Raw genomic sequence first — 18,824 nt, forward strand, 5'->3', positions numbered from 1 at the left:
AGTTTCAACCTCATATCTTACGTTGGAAAAAAAATGAAGAATTATCATAAGATAAGTGAACTTCAAAGATTCCATTTACATTTGGCCAGGTTCTGTTTAAATAAAATGGAAAACCAATTTATGACCCATCACCACCTCCCTGCTTAATGTGATAATGACTACAAAGGCTTAAAAGGTTTAATTTTAAACCCTTTCTAGTACTTGGGATGTTCCCATCAATAATTTGAGTTTTTCAGTGTCGCCAGCTCTCACCCTGGCCTGCTGAAGGAAGCTGTTCCCGCAATACAAGGAAGCTCTCTTGTGGATAACAAACAACCCACCTGTATGAATGTGATCTGCCACAGGCGCTATTGTCTAGTGCTGGGTAAATGGTTTGTATAAAAATCCATATATTGAGTTGAGCAGAAATGAAATAAAATCTGAGCAGTGACAGAATGTCAATTATGGAGTTGGTAAAATAGCCTTTTTAAAAAGCTGTTCACTTTGGCACTTTTTTGACTCTACAAATTTTACTTAAATATCATATTCCTCTGTCACAAGCCACATTGTGAAAAATAGCAAAAACTATTTGGTGAAGAGGAGAAAATTAATCTTTTAGGCAAGTATCTTCTCGGGACTTCACTAAAAATGAGTTAAAATCTGCATTTTAAATTAAATCTACATGACATGTTTGGAATAGAGAGGGCCAATAAACAATACCATCCCCTCCTAACAAAATAACAGGTTACTATCATTGGACACGACTGAACTGAACCGATCATGTGCATAGTATCTTGGGGAATTAGAAGAGAAGTGTCTTAAAAGTTCACTACAAGATATCTACAGAGATACGGTGGGTTCGAAATACTAAAAAGGGAGTCACCATAAACTTATAAAAATTAAAGCTTAAGGACAACAATAATTAAAGAACATGCCCATGGGTCAAATGTAATGACAAAATCTCAGTGTAGGCTATTTAGACTTGGCAAGGAATGGCAGGAAGAGGAAAACACTCAGATGCCTGGCGTAACAACATACAGATTAACATACGAAATATGAGTTCTGATTTGCAGAACACTTGGATAGAATTAACTTCTTGGTTCCTTACAGCTGCCCGGTGAGTTAAGTAAAGCAAGCTTTTGTTATATCCACTCTACAGCTGAGACAACTCAGACCAACCGAAGTGGAGTAACTTGCCCAGAGGCAACTAGAGTAAGTGCAGAAGCCAGGATTCAAACTTAAGTTTTCATTAACATCCAGATTTGGCTAAACAAATTATTATTTTCTCTCTTTATCCTCTCTCTCCTGTTTTGCAAATTCAGTAGTCCCAGAAGTTAGTATGATTTTTTCTTAATCGTATCCCAGCAATAAACAAAGTCTTTAATTAGCACCTATTATTTTACAAAGAGTCCAAGGATAAAGGATATTTTAAAGCTTATGTTCTATATAGACCAAAAGCAATAAAAAGAGGAAAGGAGGGATTTTTTAGTGGATAGGACTGCAGTTTGGGAAAGAAGAAAAAGTTCTGGAGTTGGATAGCAATGATGTGAATAATGTGAATGTACTTAATATTATTTAAGTGTATACTTAGAAGTGGTTTAAACAGCAAATATGAGTTATGCATATTTTATCACAATAATGAAGATAATAAAACATTTTTAAAACCACATTTAAAATCTGAAATGTAAAAAAAAGTAAATAAGTATATGAAATCTACTACTGGTTTTCATTATCTGTGTTAAATGTATTGCTCCTCTAAGTGTGACCTACACTTTAGCTAAAATCTGCAGTAGACAGAAAGAACTAAATCTCATTTCCCATTTGACTTCCCAACTAGATTCACTGTGCAATGACTATCAAGTAAGTTTTATGAAGTCAAATGAAATCTAAGAGAGAAAAAGAATACTTAGTCTTACTAAAGGCTTATGTCTTTCACAAAATTAACATGAAATGACTCAAGCTCACCATAATGACCCATATCTGTTAATGTGAGCTAATTCATACAAAATGGTGAGAGGGGAAGCAATGAAGCACTTAATTGTATATCATTTAATATTTAATACTGGTATTTTTGCACAATTCTTCCAAAATGCTTTGGATTGTAAGCTCCGTGAGACAAAGACTAGTCTTATTCTTTGCTGTATGTTCGGACTTTAGCAAGTAAAATAAATAGGCTACAAGGATATGTTGTAAGCACAGGGAATACAGTCAATATTTTATAATCACTATAAATGGAATATAATCTTTTAAAATTGTGAATCACTATGTTGTATACCTGAAACATGGGTCACAAACTACAATATTTTTTAATTTTAATAAATAAACTAAAAAATTAAGTAAAGAAGGAAGAGAGGGAGAGAAGAAAGGGGAAAGAAGGAAAACTAATGGTTTATGAACACATCCAAGCAAGTAACCAAGAAAACTTGGGATCTGCCAAATCTGAAATACTTGATAGTTCACCAAGTTGACTTGATTATATCAAAAGATATCTTTTTTCCCTAGAGCCATGCTTGAAAGATATGACAGTGCCATTAATAACATCTTACCAATCTATCATTTGTTTGGAAGGAAGAATATAAATGTAGAACATTTCAGTAAAGGGTCATCATATGCAAATAATCCTAACACTTTGTACTTGGAAATCCTACTTGCTAACCTTTAGGACTTCCCCTATTAGATTCCTCTCCAGGTAGAGAATATAATTTCAAATCCATTTAACAAGATTCCTGTTATTGCCATCAATAATCGTTACCCCGGTCCAATCATTTCATTTGCAGTAAATAGGTAAGAAAGAAGGTTACTAAAAAGATGATTTATCTGCCTTTAAGACCTGTGGAGTGTGTTTATTTTTGTTTTCCCCCCAACCTCTCTTTTTTGTGGTTGTTAGAAATAGTAGCACTACTGGAACAAAAGAAAATCAAAGGCATGGTGTTATTTGGTCAAAAGCCTACATCATCTATTTCCTTTACCTAAACCTAAGAAAAGTAATCAAAATAGTCAATGATTGCTCATTTATATGCTATTACATTTAATTTCTAGAGGTCAATTACTTTATATCTTCCTCTGGGAGGTTTCCAGATTAAAATTTAATTAATCTTATTCCTTTGACCATGAGACTAAGCTATTTCAGACTTAGAAAAGGAAGTTCTGCTTTTTTTTTTTTAAACAATCTTCTACAGTAAGGGGAGAGCTTATCTCCTGAATTCAAAAGACAATTTAGAAAAGGAGAATCATGAAAGTTGATTTTGACTGCTTCAATTCTTTAAAAAAATTTCTAATAAAAGACCTGGGTATGCAACCTAGCAAAAGAAGGCTTATTAAGTCATATATAAGAATCTTCCTCTAAATAAAAACAAAATCACATAAGGAAAGTTTTCACAAATCTTACTGCACTCCAAGGGCCCAAGAAGATACCCTGTAGCTAAGAACCCCCTTCCAGTCAGGTCAGATAACATCATTTCAGTAGGAAGCCAGATGAGTTCTCTCCACAGCTCCCTAATATGCAGTGAACTGACAGCAATGTCTCCTTCAACCTAAATGTTTACCTCAAAGTATCTTTCATGTATTTCTTCTTCATTCCTTCATACAACAGGTTGCAAGATTTGTCAAGTCCAAATCCATTGATTAGTGATGAATAAGCAAACAGTCATGCTTTAACAATTACACAATATACTCACGCAACTAAGATTTGGTTGTAATAGCATAGTATACATTTACTCAACAGAGAGTAAACAAGCCACCTGTCAATCATTCCTACATTTCTTCTTATAGCCTGCCTCAAGTTTATAGTCAGAAATAAAGTTTTTGGCATTTGTTGTCTGCAACTTTTCTTGAAACTAATTCTAAGGAAAAAAATCAAGGGAGAAACTTCATCAATGATAGACATTACCTGAGGACCTGCAGGGTTTATAGAATAGAACCATGTTCTTGTTGTCCAAACACTTGAAGGACTGTTCTGCGGAAGAGGCATTAGACTATTTTCCTTAAAAAACTCAAGCTAGAACTGGCATGGACAGGTAAGGCTTTTTAGGAGACAAAGTGTTTGCACAAAAAACAGACAAAAAAAAAAAAAAAAAAAAACCCACAAGCCCCCCAAAACAAAGTAAAAAATGCTTTCTAAAAGTCAGTTTCACAGAATGATGAAATAAGTTTCCTCAAAAGGTGGAGAGTTTGTATTACTAAAAGTCTAAACACTGGAACAGACCAAATCCAAGATAAACAGTTACTGCAGAGAAGATCATGTCTCAGAAGACTCTCAGCGTTCTTAGTAAAATGGCCTGTACATAAAAGTCATTCTTATCATTGTTATAAGCTAACTAATAAGAGGGTTAAGAGCCCAAACGAGTTCACAGAATAGACAGATTTTACAACATGTTACAGGGGGACATAATGTAAGTTACAAATAGCTAGAAGGCAACGAAATAAGGAAAGTTTGCATCTAATAATATCAAGACAAACTGTCAGCAAACACAACCATTTTTCCCCCCAAAGGAAAGGCAGAAAACCCAGCTCAAATATGACAAGGGAAGGTATTCTTTGGTCGACTCAATACAGTCAAAAATGACTGAGACAGTCTACAACTTCCAATGTTATCTAGCATTCTGAAATAAAAAGCTGTCTTCAATAAACAGTATGTGACAGCATCAACAGAAAGTCTCAATAAAACTTTCCCCAATACAAGCTGTGGCACAAACAATCCTTTCAAGACAACTCACTAGCAAATCATCATTTTAGGGTTACTGCTGCAACTTCACAAAGGCGCTAAGCAAAGGTTTAGCTCTCCATGTCACTTTCCCTTTCTCCACCTGATGTACCACCATCAATTTTTAACATAACATTTTAAGGTCTAATGAAAAAGTTATAAGTACTGACTGGAGCTGCAGCTCCTCCTCACTCAGAGATACTCTGTTGATTAACAAGAAAAGTAGCATTTGGGGGCAAAGGAAGAATCAGATACTTATGTGCTGTTGTCAAGTTAATAAATTGCCAAGTGGCAATTATTTAAAGGAACTGCAACAAAGATTGTCAAATAAGACACAATTAACCTATAATTAACTTAAGGCATATATGCAATGTTTAATCCTTTCATTGTAAATTATTGAAGAGGAGGTATGTACAAGAGAAAGTGATAAACTTTCACTGAGATAACAACAACCTCTTGATGATTTTCCCTTGCACAAACTTATTTGATACATTGTCTCCATGGGGGGAAACAGCTTTAATCTGACAAAGTGTAGATGCATAAATTTAATATGACTATCTCATCTAATTCTCAAGAAACCTTATTTGTCTAAATTTATGGGTGCAGAAATGGAGCCTTGAAGAGTTTAACTGACTGAGCAAAAGTCAAAAGCCAGTCATGGCAGAGATGGTATTTAAAAACAAGTCTGTTTTATATCATTGTCCTTATAATGCTTATAATCAGTCTATATAATCAGTCTTATAATCAGTCTACTCTAGTACCATGCTCCTGATTATAGGGAATCTAAAATGCTATATGGGAATTAAAGCAAACAACTGGAATCAAGTGTAAAGTGGAAGAAATGTTGGTAGAGCCATGACACAGGTTGAAGAATGGGTGAGAAGAGAGAAATGGAGAAAAGGCAAGTGGTAAAGTATTTATGGAGAGGAGGGTATCAGAATTAGCCCCTAAAGGACTGCCAAGATTTCCATAGGCAAAGAGGGACAGAGTGGCATTCCACACATAGAGGAATGTGAACAGAATGAGTAAATAAGGAGATGTAAACATTGCAGAGCTTCCTGGAGACTTGTAAAATGCTGTGCAGTTTGGCTCACAGTCATATTAAAATATAAATTCCCAGTCTTGGACTTGACTTATGCAGGCAAAGGGGAGTCATCAAAGGCTTCTGAACAGAGGGATGGTACATTACAAGTCAATAGCAGTCAGTATGGAGTAGTGTGTGGCCGTAATTCTTGATTCCACAAATAAACATGGGCCTACTGTACCCCAAGAGCACTTGTTTAGTATTGATGGCTCTCTCTTAGACACGCTTTTATTTGGTTGCTAGGACATCACTTTCTGGGTTGCTCGGACCCATCCTACGGTCTACTTTACTGTGTCCTTTTTAGCTTCCTTTTAGGGCTTCCCTGGTGGTTCATTGGTAAAGAATCCGCCTGCAGTGCAAGAGGTACAGGAGCTGCATGTTCAGTCCTGCTGGGAAGATCCCTGGAGGAGGGCACGGCACCCCACGCCAGTATTCTTGCCTGGAGAATCCCACGGACAGAGGAGCCTGGCGGGCTGCAGTCCATAGTGTCCCACAGAGTAAGACATGATTGAACTGACTTAGCACAGCACACGACTGTTTTATCTCTACACAACGGAGTATGTCAGGGATACTGCTGTTGGGCATGGAGGGTCACTTCCCTCCGTGCCTCAAAACCCTTCAGTAACTTCCTCTTTTATTCAATGTCAAAGTCTCGGGTAAGGCCTACTATACAATCACCTCCCATCCCCAGTGCCCCACCACTTCTCCGTCCCCATCTCCTCTCACTCTCCACCTTATTTTGCTCCAATCAGGAGTGCCCTCCTCCTGCTGAAAACACACTGGTCTCAGGCACTCTGCACCCACTGTTCCCCCGGTCTTCACATCTGTCTCCAAGTATCTGCAGGAATCACCACGTCTTCTCCCTTGGCCTCTGCTCAGATAGCACCTTGGAGCCTTGAAGAGAGCACCTTCACAGAGATCCCTAACCAGCCCACTGGTCCACTCTGTCTGTCCTTATGACATGCATCACCAGCTGACCTATTATATCTATATTTTATGATTAACCAATAAAAGATATACTATTATTAATATCTGTGTTTCACCATTACAGTGTGTAAGCCCCCAAATTTTGTCTATTTTGCTCTCTGGTATATCTCTGGAGCCTAGAACAATGCCAGGTACACAGTAGGTACTCAATAAATATTTCTTGAGTAAATGATTGAGTGAATGAATAAATGGGAACACCCTGTAGAAGAGGCTCCAGAAGAATTCAGATTTAAGAGAGTCTTCTTTGAAATCTGCCTCATTGGCCTATCTTCCGGATGTGGGTTTAAAATTTTGTCTTTAACATATAATGTCACATATATGTGGAACCTAAAACATGATACAGATGAACTTACTTACAAAACGAAAAGTAGATTCACAGACATAGCAAACAAACTTACGGTTATTACAGGGCAAGAGATGGGGAAAAGATAAATTAAGAGTCTGGGATTAGCAGATGCAAACTTCTATATGAAAAATAGATAAAACAACAAGGTCATACTATATAGCACAGGGAACTATATTTGATGTCCTGTAATAAATAAACCATAATGAAAAATAACATGAATATACATGGGTATAATAGTGGTTTAGTCCTAAAGGAAATCAGTCCTGAAAATTCACTGGAAGGACTGATGCTGAAGCTGAAGCTCTAATACTTCGGTCACCTGATGTGAAGAACTGACTCACTGGAAAAGACTCTGATGCTGGGAAAGATTGAAGGCAGGAGAAGGGGACGACAGAGGATGAGATGGTTGGATGGCATCACTGACTTGATGGACATGAGTTTGAGCAAACTCCGGAAGATGGTGATGAACAGGGAAGCCTGGAGCGCTGCAGTCCATGGGGTCACAAAGAGTCAGACATAAGTGAGTGACTGAACTGATTACTGAGTCACTAAGCCATGTATGACTCTTATTATCTAATGGACTGTAGCCCACCATGCTCCTGTGTTCATGGGATTTCCCAGGCAAGAATACTGGAGTGAGTTGCCATTTCATTCTCCATAGGTGTGCATGTATGTGTATGTGTGTGTGTACACACATCTATATATTTGCATGCACACACATATGAACATGGAGTATCCACAGGTATCTATCTATACAGGTATATATACACACACACAGCTGAATCATTTTTCTGTACATCAGTAACTAACACATTGTAAATCAACTATACTTTGATAAATTTTTTTTAATTTTGCCTTTTACTTCCACCAAACCTTAGTTTTGCTGAGCTCCCTTATCCCTTGAATTTGCAGTAACTGATGAAATGAAATTTTCTCAATAGCTGCCATTGAGTCCTCTCTGCTTCAATCCATTCAACAAGAAAGGCTGAAAGTTTTTGGAAATATCAGCTTGGGAAAACCAGATCCGATTGAGCAGCCCAAGGCCTCAGACTAAATCTACCAGTCCAAGGGCAAAATTTGCCATTGCCAAATCTGCCAGCCTGGAGTTCACTATTAATAGTGATAATGGAATTTTCGATTCTTACATCACTCAGATTGGCATGACTAGTAATCACTTATAACATTTTTTTTTGTTTATATAAGTCAGGGCTTTGCTAATTTTGAATAAATCATTATGGAAAGAAAGTAGACTTCTTTAGTAATTCAAGATATTATTATATATATTAGCCATCAAGTCAGGAGGTGTTGTCATATGGCTGCCAAGAGGGAGATAATATTTCTCTGGTTTTAAACTGTGTCCTGTTTCTCCACCCTAACCAACTCCTCCCAGGATTTAATGAAGGAAACACACAGGAGGTAGGAAGGTGAATGCAGCCGCTCAAGGCTTAGTGAAAGCCGCCACAGGTCAGCTGATACCAGCTGCGGCAGGGCTCATTTTGACATAAACCACCTGGCCTCTTTCTCCCTTCTTTAACAGAGGGCTTTTTTTTCTTTGTAATTTAATTTTTATTTTATATTGAAGTAGAGTTGATTTACAATTTTGTGTTAGTTTCAGGTGTACAGCAAAGTGATTCAGTTATACATGTATCTATTCTTCTCAGATTATTTTCCCATAGCAGTATTATAGAATATTGAATAGAGTTCCCTGTGCTATACAGTAGGTCCTTGATTATCTATTTTATATGTAGTACTGTGTATACATGGGGCTTCCCAGGTGGCTCAGATGGTGAAGAATCCTCCTGCAATGTGGGAGACCCGGGTTCATTCCCTGGGTTGGGGAAGATCCCCTGGAGAAGGGAAAGGCTACCCACACCAGTACTCTTGCCTAGAGAATTCCATGGACAGAGGAGCCTGGTGGGCTAGAGTCCATGTGGTTGCGAACAGTTACCTTAAGACCAAACTCCTAACTTATGCCCCTGCCAACATCCCTAAAACAGACTTTCTATTTTCGCCAAAAACCCCAAACCAGCTACCATAATGGGCAAACAGATAAGTAGCATGAACATATGCACTCATCTGACAGCTTTCATCTTTCTAATTTGCAAGGAATGAATTTCAAAGCAGGTAAATAATTTAAGATTACTAATGTAAACGGAGAAGTAACATTTCACTTACAAGTAATACTCATAAAGAATGGACTTTTTATTCCCTGAGGCATATGCATAAAAGCAAATCTATGAGATGATCACTGACCTAGGAAAAGGTTAAGAGCAGCTTAAATAATAAATCCAGAAGCAGAATTCAGACGGACATAAATTTATTTTTCCTGCTACTGCTTCCATATGGCAATAATCCAATCTGAGAGGCTGAATTTATGTGGTCAGGGTATAACTCAAAAGCCTGCTTGTTTAAAAATTCAACAATACAGGGTAGTTGGGAGTGGTGATATTATACACCACTCTGCATTTTGAATGGCAAGGAAATTTTACATTGATTTTCACAGAAGATACTTCAATGAACACACTAGTAAAAATTAATGCATTATTTTCCCTTTCCCAGTGACCTTTAAAATGCCTAGAATTCAAGCTGAAGTACCTAATGGTTATCACTTCTGCTTACTGCACCAGTTATAGTATATCTAAGACCTAAAGTTTCAATAATGTTTCCAAATTGGCTACTGATAGAGACATATAATTGCTCAAAGCAGACTCTAACAATAGCCAGCTTCCATTTCCTTGTGAAAGGAACAGATTTATTTCTTCTTTACCATTCCTCATTCTGCAGAATCTTGATTTTTTTTCTCCTAAAGGAGAAAGAAATTAACTATTTCCTCCATTGACACAGCCTCTGATTCCCCTCTGAAACCTAGATAAACGCAGAAGCAACAGGAATATAAGGAACTCAGGTAAAGTAGCTGATATGTGTGGCTGAAGAAACAGTTTTTCTTTAGTCTTGTTGTCTTAAACTCTCAAAATCAAAGTGCATTATCCATAGATGTCTAACACTTCATGGCAATGAAAGAATGGTTTTAGGCAAGTCTCAAATGGGATAACAGGTAAAGACTGTTCAGCAAGAAGTCTTCGAGTTACAGTTTCTATTTTGAGTTCTACCCTCTTCTTTTTGGCCAGAACTCATAAGCAGTTCCCAATTTCACCAGATCAATGTATCTTACTTTAAAATTAATATGTTTAAACTCAACTCCGTCAAGAACATGAAGGGTCTGAGTTTTTACCCTACTTGCAAGCTAACAAGTTAGCATGCCACAGTTTCAAGGATGCTGGCACAAGAAAAAAATTCTGTGGTTCAGAGACAAAGTACATTTCATTACGTTCAGCAATAACAGGAGTCAGCGAATCACCACCTCCTTGTTCAAGTCCCTTGAGGCTCAACTGCCATGGAGCCATGTGATGCAGGTCAACTAAGTACATGATACATAACGGGGAACAGGACAAGGCAGGAATCCAGAGGTCAGGAATCCCTGATCCTTTACAAGGGGCTGTAAGCAAACCTGCTACAACTTTGCACCCTGGAGGGAGCTGTTTTTATGATACTAGACTGTAAACAACTCTGCCCTTTGCTCCAGAGGAGAGACACTACTTCTTCTTCTTCTAAGGATATCCAATGGACGATCAACCTTGAGAAGACAGTCCCCAACAAAAGCGTGCCATGCTATTCTGTCCGTGAGACGTGAAGCACAAGAGACCGAAGGAAAACTGTCTCCCAATACTCATCATCTCTTACCATGTATACTTGCCCAGTGGTTATACATAAAAGAGACACTCGATTCAGTAGGTCAGGTAAAAGACTGGTGCTTTTGGCTGACTACAACGGTTCAAAAACCTACTCCACCTTACACTCAGCATCATATTATGTTTGCTTCTTTCTGTCTTAAATCTTAAAACGGTCAACATCCAATGGGATAAAACTTCGTCTCTCACATAGTAACAAAATTAGGAACAGGAATGAGACTTGCAAATCTATCAATGTTTTTGCTACACCACACTGTGTCTGTATTAAAAGAGATTCTCTATTTTATCAATGGTTCCAATTACCAGTCTGATTCCTAGTTCTTTCCCTAGGGATATTGTATGAGCCCCAACTAGATAACACTCAGAAAGCAAGCTTGATGATGTTTCAAAGTATTTTTCTTTATAATAAGCTCCTAAGAGTATGGAAACTAGTAAACTGCAAGGTGATGCCACTGCTGACAAATGTGTAAAATATGGTTGTTTTTCTTAATCTTAAGGAAAAAATGGAAATGAAGCTCCACAGTTTCCCATCTCTACCCCAAACCAAGGCCAGTCCATTAATTCAGTGACAAGAAGAATGAGGTCTCTGAATTTCAAGTTCTCCATTTCCCCTTAATTGGATGTGGATGGTAAATGCAAGGGCATGTCTACCAGAAGCAAAAGGAACAGAGCAAAATGCCAGGCTTAATATCAAACACCGCTGAGCTGGATATTTACTTAGGAAAATTGAAGGGGCCTATTTAATGCTAAGAAGTTCTATCTTAGCCTCAAATTGCCTCTCCTTAAAATTATCTGATAAATTTAAACCTTGACCAACACTACATATTTCGAATGGCAGTCAACTCCATCTCAAGTTGTCCATCTCCTTGCTGGGAAAGGTCATTTTTCATATCTTCAAATGGTCTATGTTCTGTTTACCCATCAAAGAAATATCACTGTCTGGTAAACACCACAGTGGAATTTCTTGGTGGCTCAGAGGTAAAGAATACAACTGACAATGCAGGAGATGTAGGTTCGATCCCTGGGTCAGAAAAATCCCCTGGAGAAGGAGATGGCAAACCACTCCAGTATTCTTGCCTGAGAAATCCCATGGACAGAGAAGCCTGGAGGGCTACAGTCCTCCAGGTGTCACAAGAGAGTCAGATGCAACTAAGTGATTAAATAACAACAAAACACCATGGCCGGGCTGTCATAAGGATGCAAGGTAAGACAAGCACTGTTCTCTCTTAAAAGTTCTTTTTCTCTGATATTTTAACAGCAAACAACTGAGACAGGCATGCAAAATTTACCACATTGTCAGAAATTCCTAGTTTTACAACTTGAAATATCCCCAAAGTAACTACACCTTGTCATTTTATATGAAGAAGAAAATAAAATACCTCCAAAATCAGATCCTAAGGTGGGCTGTGTGCACATCATGGTTTCCTTGTGTAAGTGGTCATTTCCTTACAGGCTTTTGAAATGTCATTGTCAGGATGGCTCATGGGCGACATGCAGGAGATAAATCCCTTTATTGGTTGCATATTTAGCTGAACTTAGTGATTAAAATTCTGAAGTGATTTGTAGTATATTTTAACTTACTGTTTATTAGCAAAATAGGTGCTTTACGAATTTCTATAGCCAAGGAAACTAAGATCTTAAGGGAGTGGCCCAAAGCCCAGGATACAATCAGTGATGTACTCTTCATCAGTGATGTACTCTCAAAATCCCACAATTAATCCTATTTCAGGGGCAGATTCACTTATTTAGAAATAATGAAAAACCATCCAAGGTACTGAGTTAAGAATTGGAGATACAGTGAGAACAACAGAGACACAGTCCTTGTTCCAAGAGGCCCCCGGTCCAGTCATGGTGATGGTGGAAGATACATCAGGCAATCATGCTCCATGAGGCACAGTCCCACAGGGCAAAGGCCAACAACTCTGAACTCCTTTGCAGCTCATCATATTGTTCATTCATTTACCCATCATTCCTGTTCATTTCCTCTCAAGTATTACATGGGGAAGGGTTGGAAAACAGAAAGCTAAGTAAAGCACTGCAAACTTTTATAAAACCCTGGCTTATAACATTAAAAAATATATTTCTTGAAAAGGGGGAGGGGGAGAGAGGCTCAAGAGGAAGGAGATATATATATAATTATGACTGATTTGCACTGATGTACGGCAGAGACCACATCATTGTAAAGCAATTATTTTCCAGTTAAAAAAAAAAGAAAGAAAGAAAGAAAAAAAAAAGGGGGGGGAGTTTCTGAGTCTGTCAATTCATTATAGTGAGAAATCACCAAAATCCAAAGAAATGCCTTTTAGATGTATTGTCTTATACTGTTTTTATCTGTGCCTATATCCTATTAAAAATAACTTGGATTACTTTTTAAACCTTTTGTTATTACAATGCCTGCACACGAAGAACAGCAGAAGGTGGACAGAGGTCTGGAGGCATATTGCAGCTCACACTGTAACTCGCTGGAAGAGGGTGATGGCAAAGCAAATGGAAGTCAAAGGGCACAGAACTCAAATCTGCAGCTTCCTGGAAAATAAATTACTTCTAGCCTAGAAGGTACTCCTGTCTCCAGTTTATTTTCCTTTTAATATACTTAGAATGCCTACCACCACATTGTTTTTTCTGAAAAAATTCCACTACATATCATGAGTTGACAAGAAAATCTCCAATGTCTCCAAGCTGACTGGAGGATGGTTCTTTAATTTACACTAAGGGCCCTCCCTCCCCCAGTACAGTTCTATTCTCCCCCAAATAAGCCCTTTCCCTGACAAAACTGGCCCATCCTCTGTCCCTGGAACAATGCCTACCCTTGGAACAATGCCTGTCCCCACTGGAACATTCTGCAACATTCTCTTTCCTTTCTTGGAACATCATAATCCTTGCTTTCCAGCTAATGTTCACCAAACACTTGCTACGTACTAAATGTCTATTTTATTTCATTCTCATTACAGTTCTATGAAGAATGAGTTATTATTATTCTAACTTCACATTTCAGAATATTGAGACTTAGAGAGGTTATGAACCTACAGTCACATAGTCAGTAAGTGGACAAGCAGAGATTTGAACTTGAGGTCTTTACTTTCAGGGCCAAACTCATTACCACTGTAGTGCAATGAGCAGGACTATCTGATGGTGACCCCAGAGCTCAGGCAGCGTCACCCGCATGACAAACAGAGCAGGTGAACACCTTTTTCCCAGCAGAAGGGACTGTACTTTATATCAGTTATCCACAGTGTGGGTGACTTCCTCCCTCGGAAGAGGAAACTGAAACTTCCCATGGGTCTGAAAGTCTCTAGTCCAGAAGGTGACATTCATAAATGCCTATAGACAGCTGGGACACCAAACTGAACTGTTTTGAACTAAGCAGCCTGAGTATTCCTCCAATGCCAAGGATGCTTTCTCATTCTCTTGCTCTGGTAAGGCAGAATGACAAGAGAACTCAAGCCCACACTGCAGGCTCACAAAGCCCAAACTCAGTACACATCTCAGTGGGACAATGGGAACACTGGGGGAACTGTGCCTTCTTTTCTCCTCCTGACTGAGGCGTGTAAGTTTCCCATTTCCTAAGTAAAATGTTCACACATTAAGTAAATTCCTTAACACATGCAGGGTAAAGTTGTATGATCAGTCTTGAATCCCGGTACATGGTGACTGAAGACCTAGATGGAATGTACTGGACACAGCCATCACCTATGATGCCTTTTGGCATAAATGTTAACCACTCTTTTACAGTTGAGCTAAAGTCCCACTTATTCTACAAATAAGCTCCTGATTATCCTTAGTGAAGGGGGATCCTTGGAGCTCCAAGGATCCTATAGCAGAGTTTATCCTTTGGCCTCTACACAAAGCACATCTCTGATATGTTATTGGTTACGGCATCTTTTCCATTAATAAACGCAGACGTGAGAGATATTCTGAGTTCACAGATCATCGCAGTAAAGTGAGTCCTATAGGCTGTTCTAGTTTCCCAGGGCACAGAAAAGTTATGTGTACACTATACTGTGATCTATTAAGCATGCAAAAGCATTAGGTCTTAAAAAATAATGCATATACCTTAATTAAAAATACTTTATTGCTAAAAAAATGCTAAGCGTCATCTGAGACTTCAGTTAGTTGAAATCTTCTTGGCAACATAAGCATCGAAGATCAATGATCACAGATCACCATAATGTATTAATAATAATGAAAAAGTTTGAATTTTGTGAGAATTACTAAAATGTGACACAGATACATAAAGTGAGCAAATGCTGTTGTAAAAATAGTGCCAGCAGACTTGTTTGATGGCGGGTTGGTCACAAACCTTCAGTATGTAAAAAACCTAATATCTGTGAAGTCAATAAAACAAGATATGATTGTGTGCATTTAGAATCCAATGAAATTCATCTTCCCAAAGGTAGGGGAGGGACCCTATAAATTTAGTACCTGCAACAGGCCCAGTGGCAACCCTATATACAACAAAGATTAATGCCTATTTGCTGATTGTGCGTGTGTGTGTAAGTAGGTTCTGTTCTTCAGAAGGCCACATTTCATTCAATCACTACATATATATGCTGCTAAGTCACTTCAGTCGTGTTCAACTCTGTGCGACCCCCATAGAGAGCAGCCCACCAGGCTCCCCCGTCCCTGGGATTCTCCAGGCAAGAACATTGGAGTGGGCTGCCATTTCCTTTTCCAGTGCATGAAAGGAAAAGTGAAAGTGAAGTTGCTCAGTTGTGTCCGACTCTTCCCGACCCCATGGACTGCAGTGCTCTAGGCTCCTCCATCCATGGGATTTTCCAGGCAAGAGTACCGGAGTGGGGTGCCATTGCCTTCTCCAACATATATATGAGTACCTATTATATGTCAAGTGCTGTGCTGGGCACTGGGTTTACAAAGATAACAAAGATACTATTCTGGCACAAGGAGTTCATAACTTAGTAGAAAGATGGATGACATATAATAATATAATTATATAAAGACATGGGGTAGAGTGTGAAACGTGGAGAGTGTCCCCAGTGAGTAGGGAAGGGCACACATGCAGAACATTCACATTTTACTAGAGTCTCATGAATAAACCAGACTTAAAAAGGAGCAAGATTCTATAACTGAATGAGAGATATAGGTGAATTCTTTAGCTATTAAATGAACAATACTAATTTAAAAGGAGAGGATTCCTATCATTTATAAAATTATAAAACTTACCCAATGATAAAAATTTCTTTCACCAGTTATTAACCTTGAATTACACAAAAAAGAGCAATTTAACTGATTTCATTATTTGGCAGTAGCCACCTGAAAAGATAAGAAACAGCAGTGAAACTTTCAGAAGTTTTGACAACTTTTTGCTCTTTGCTTTTTCTTTTTTTTAAGATCTGAAGCTAAATCAATGGAAAATATCAAGGTGAACAACTTGCTAACAAGACTAAAAAGAAATTAAGTGAATCAAAAAATAACATATTTCTGTTTATGTCTAAGAAACACAGAACCAGTGTGAATTTTTGGCAATTGAAGAATTACACTTTTAAAGATTTTCTAAAACTAATCCAAAACAAACTCTTTAATTACAAAAATACTCTAGGACAAGGCTCCAACTTGGTGGTATCTCATTTTTATATTTCATGCCAGAAAACCAGATCTATATTATAAATCACTTTAAGTCTCAAATCAAATAGCTAAGGCCAGATATGAAAAGTGCACAGAGTTGTTCCCAGAATCCATCCCTTGGGTACCTGGTTCCTATACAAAATGTATTTGCACATATATGTATTTGCATATATATACTTACATATATCCTACTCACATCTTCCTGTTTATTATAAATCATCTCTAGATTACTTATAACAGGAATAAGTGTAAATGCTATGTAAATAGTTGTAAATACAATGTAAATGCTATGCAAATAGTTGCAAAATAAGGCAAACTGAAGTTTTGCTTTTTGGAACTTTCTGGAAATTTTATTTTATTTGAATATTTTCAATCCATATTTGGTTGAATCTGTGGACGTGAAAAGCTGACTGTATTTATTTTGTGAACAGTGAGAATTTCTCACAAAGGTTCTTCTCAACCAGTACCCAACTCTCAAAATTTTCTAAATTCATGCTTATAAATAAAACTTGTATTCACACAGAAGTCTCTCCCTTACACAAGTATTTTAGTTTTATAACAAGACTCTGCAACTGTTCAATTTGCTTTTTCCACCATGCTGAAGGCCCACTGATGTAAGAGTCCCATTTCAACTTTTTCACATCTATGTCCTCAGCACTTTGCAATTCTCTGCACATAGGAAGTAGTCAATAAGTTTGTTGAATGAATCACTAAATGAATAGAATCTAGAAAAAGTATATTTAACAAGCATCACACTAGAAGCAACTTCTCTGAGGGTAGTAGAGTGAACACAGTCTTTGAGAATCTGTCTGTATTTTTAAAAAGAAAAAAATTCTTGATTGATACATGGTATGCTTTGCTTTCTACATGGGACATGATGCAATGTTAATTGCTTTAATGACTCTGTATCACCTACAAATGGTTCTCCCCATTTGAACAGGAATCCTCAACAGTATCTTTCCTATGAAGAAATATGCTTTCTAGAGTAAGAATTAAGAGTTCCCATGAAAAGTAAACTGTCTAATTTCATGTGTCTACACTACAAGAACCCGTTCTCTCCAAGTTCAATAACCGAAGGCACTGGTGCCCTTGCACTCCCCCTTTTCTCCCCTCCTCACTCTCTTTCTCTCTTGTGCCCCTAATAGTCAGGAGGGAACAAACAAGCAAGCAATGTCTCGTGAAACACACAAAATGCAGAAGTGAGAAGGAGTCGCCTTTAAAGTCATCAAAATTATTTGGGACAGAAAGTCTGTAAGAAGCAGCTTAGGAAGTAAGAGTGAAACACAAAAGAAGACCACGGATAAGGCCAAATGTAATTAAAAAATTAAGTCCCTGTAATACTCAATCAAGATATGGGGCCCCTCATGTTTAAGACTACAGTTTCTAACTTTTTGAATCTTAAACCTTGGATCTTTCCCATTTGTTGAATTCTCAATATTACTACCTACCCCCTTCCCCCAAATCATTAGAAAACATTCATGATTTTCATGACTACTTCAGGGTCAGAGGGAAATGGTGGGAGACCAGATCCATTTTTATAGCCTCGAATGAAGGAAGACCATTTCCTTCTGGGAGTGTCCAGTGGTAACGACAAGAAGTCAGAGGACCATGAGACCCCTGAAGCCCCCAAACAACAGAGCCTCAAAAACTCAGTAGAATGTTACTCATAATTGTTATTCTCCATCTGGGTCTATTTTCCCTAAAAACATCCATGAATGCTTAATACCATGTACTTTCATGAGACACTCAAAAGTGACTGTGTGCATCTTATCAGTGGGTTTCAGTCTGTGCGCCCTTCTACAAAAATCCATCCTCTACAGCTAGCTCTCCTCTAGCTCTAAAACCCAGCAAGGATCTGTTGTTCTTTTGTGAATATACTCATAATTTTCAGAAGAAAAAAAAAGAAGTCAAAAATGGAGGAAAAAGAAAAAAAAAAAAAAGAAAACTAATAGAACCAGAGAGTTTATACAAGAAAATACAGAGATCAACAGATACAAGCTACCCCTTTCTATGAAAGAGAAACAGTGAGTTCCAGAGAGATGTCTTGCTCAAGATCATACAGCAACAGAGCAGAGGCATGCCTGCACAGTCACGGCTTCCCTTCTGGTCCAGAATTATTTTGGATTATGACTGTGATAATGATAAGAATGGGACAGAGGGCTAGAGTTGGGTTTCAATGATGAGGACTGCAATCCTGGCTGAGCCTTGAACAAATCACTTCCCCTCTAGGTCATTTCCACTTGGTCAGATGCTTGCTAAAGGACAAGAGTTATTTTCTAAAGTAACACTACAGGTTTCAGTGTACAACACAGACTATGGAATATAAGTATTCCAGGTGATCTAGCCATCAGTATGCTTTCAGCAGCAAGGGAAAACAGCAGTACGACTGACAAT

At 38.0% G+C, this 18,824-nt stretch overlaps 1 protein-coding gene and 1 long non-coding RNA gene across 2 annotated transcripts in view; one reads left to right on the forward strand and one right to left on the reverse strand.

The window, feature by feature from the left end:
• EXOC4 (exocyst complex component 4) overlaps positions 1–18,824 on the reverse strand; it is an 805,586-nt gene that overhangs the window by 339,326 nt on the left and 447,436 nt on the right. The window lies entirely within an intron of this gene.
• LOC113891196 lies at positions 6,221–6,794 on the forward strand. The gene is made up of 2 exons (XR_003510688.1): positions 6,221–6,421; positions 6,518–6,794. It is a non-coding gene; the product is annotated as an uncharacterized LOC113891196 (long non-coding RNA).

Source organism: Bos indicus x Bos taurus, chromosome 4 (genome assembly GCF_003369695.1).
Source record: "Bos indicus x Bos taurus breed Angus x Brahman F1 hybrid chromosome 4, Bos_hybrid_MaternalHap_v2.0, whole genome shotgun sequence".
Taxonomy (NCBI): domain Eukaryota; kingdom Metazoa; phylum Chordata; class Mammalia; order Artiodactyla; family Bovidae; genus Bos; species Bos indicus x Bos taurus.